The 2,744-nt window shown below is 59.5% G+C and overlaps 1 pseudogene; it reads right to left on the reverse strand.

Moving 5' to 3' along the window:
- Positions 1–341: 341 nt before the first annotated feature.
- LOC116548039 lies at positions 342–2,498 on the reverse strand (annotated as a pseudogene).
- Positions 2,499–2,744: the final 246 nt, after the last annotated feature.

A 2,744-nucleotide genomic window follows, 5' to 3' on the forward strand; every position in this document is an offset into this window, starting at 1 on the left:
GTGAAGATGAATGAAGCAGTGAATGTGGCATGCAGGTTTCATGTGGAAGTCGGTTTCCAAGTCATTGGGTTCAATATCTGTGACACTTAGAGGACGTGTGGTTCAAGTCCACTGGGCTTTGTGAGCCACTTCCCAACTGGCTGCCAAACTGGCTGTGCCATGTCACATTCCCATCAGACCTGGATGAGAGTTTCCAGGACCCCAAATCCCCTTAGAATTTGGTGCTTTTAGTTTTGCCTGGGGAGGCTCTCAGGCCCTCCATCCTGCTGCAATCCTGTGGGTCCTACCAGGGGTCCCCACGGGTCAAGGAGAGCACTTTTCCCCATTGTACATGATTTTCTTTGCTGCCTTCTGTCTCCTCAGGATTTTCCTGGGTTCTGGCCCCGCATGTTCCAACCTGGCCCGGGTCTTGGAACCTGGGAGGTGCTCGGTCCATGGTGCCAGCTGCTCCTGTCCCATGGTCCCAGGGCTGTAAAGGACACATTCACAAGGGACACAGACTCAGCAGCTCTTTTCAAAATGACAGTGGGGAAACCAAGGGCCCCCCACATCCAGGTCCGTCGGGAGCTGGGGCATGGAAGTCCATGCGATGAATCTCCAGGAATGGCGAGGTCCTCCCTGAGCCAGGGCTGGGCTGGGCACACCCTGAATGCCCCCAGAGTAGATGTTTTCACAGACAGCACCCCAGGAAAGGGTGTGAAAGGACGAGGCGCCCATGGCGGGGGAGCTGACTAAATGAGCTGCTGGAACCGGGTTGCTGAGCCCAGAGGGGGCTGACCGTCCCCCTCGCAGAGGGTCTTCCTGCCAGGTGAAGCCAGCACGGGCCTGGGTGCCGAGGACCCTCACACGGGTTTGGCTGAAAGGAAGACAGACGTGGTCAGCGTCTTCAGTGAGTCCATGCAGGCCTTTCTGGGCCGGGACCCAACTGCCTGGGACTCTGCAGTCCTTGGGGGCCCTGTGTGGCCCCTGTGGTCTGACACTGAGGACATGCCTGTAGTCTGCTGAATCCAGAGGGAGGGGAGTGTGCCACCTGGGGTGAGGAGGCCGTCAGGGCATGGCAGGTGGCTCCTGGGACTGCCCGCCAGGGTTCAGGCTGACTGGGGGCTTCCAGCCACACACCCTCCTCCCAGGGCTGTTGGGCCTGGGCTACAGCCCCCAGGCAGAACTCAGGTGTGAGGGGCCTTGGCTGTCACCCAGCCCCCTTGCCACTTGCCATGGGGACCTGTCTCCAAAGTGGGTGATTGGGCCTGGAGGTGGGTCACCCTCTGCTCTCCTGGACTGCCCAGTCCATGCCAGCACTGATCGTTCCCACATCTGGCTGAACTCTGGGCTCTGGCTCTGGGTCTGGGGTCCCACCTGTGTCCTGTCCCTGAATGCTCTGGGGGTCAGGAACACCGATTCCCTCATCTCCCTGGCTCAAGGCTTGTGGTCCTGGCACCCTTGAAGGGGTGTGCAGGAGTGAGGGGCCTCTGCTGCTCTCTGAGGCTGTCAGTGTTACAGGGAGGGACGGGGGCTCCCACAAATGGGTCTGGCTCTGCCGGTGCACTTGAGGGACCCATGAAGGTGACAACAGGCCACCATGGAAAGTGGGAGGGGGCTTGTGGGAGGGTCTTGCCCACATCCCCCTCCTGTGTGCACAGCACGTCCAGTCCACACGCACTGAGCGCCTGCCCTGAGGACCCATGGGCCTGCTGTACTTTCTTACAGTCTGGGAGGAAGAGGAGGAAGAAAGTCTGAAGAGGGAGGGCCAGGTAGTAGGGTTGTGGGTTCCATGCATTCCCCCTCTATTGACTTCCACAGAGGGGCACTCGGGAGGGGACCTGGCACTGGAGCCCACCTGGGAATGGCAGGTCCTCGTGCTTCTTTGTCTGCCTCAAGGCCCGGAGATGTTTTAATACTTTCTCATCATACAAAACCCAGGAATGGTAAAAGAGGTCCCGAAAATGTGCCCACAGGCCAGACCTCGATGTTCTCAGGAGGCGATCTAGGGACAGGGTGGGCATCAGGGCAGGAGAGTTCCCTGGGTGGGGTCAGAGCCCATACCTCGTGGCCACTTCAGTCTCCCACTGGACAGTGCCGGATCCTTTTGTGGCCACCCCAGGGGTCCAGATGTGCACAGGAGGCTGTGGCTGGGGGGCGGCTTGGGCAGGGCAGTGCTCGCCACACTCCCGACTTTCTTCTGGGTCATGTGGGGGATGGGCTCGGTGTCACTGTGCCCTCTCAGCCCACCCGGCCAGACCTCCCTCTGGGCCACAACAGAGGATCATGAGGATAGTGTGAGGAAGCTCCCTGGGGTAAATTACGGTCTGACTCCAGTGCTCCCCAGGTCACAGGTGGACTTACTCCTCCGAACCTTGAAGATGGTTCTTGTGATCGGCATCAGCGTGTGCTCCCCCTCCATCAAATAGACATCCCACAGGTTCAAGTGCACTGAGCTTTGTGGGCCACTGCCCAACTGGCTGCCAAAGTGGCTGTGCCATGTCACGTTCCCAGCAGACCTGGATGAGAGTTTTCAGGACCCTGAGTGCCCCCAGCATTTGGTGCTGTCAGTGCTGCCTGGGGAGGCTCACGGGCCCTTCATCCTGCTGCAGTCCCGTGGGTCCGACTTTGGGTCTCCATGGGTCAGGGAGAGCACTTTTCCCCATTGTACATGATTTTCTTTGCTGCCTTCTGTCTCCTCAGGATTTTCCTGGGTTCTGGCCCTGCATGTTCCAAGCTGGCCCGGGTCTTGGAACCTGGGAGGT

The sequence above is a fragment of the Sapajus apella genome, unplaced genomic scaffold (assembly GCF_009761245.1).
Source record: "Sapajus apella isolate SASKATOON/1434 unplaced genomic scaffold, GSC_monkey_1.0 scaffold6396, whole genome shotgun sequence".
Lineage (NCBI taxonomy): Eukaryota > Metazoa > Chordata > Mammalia > Primates > Cebidae > Sapajus > Sapajus apella.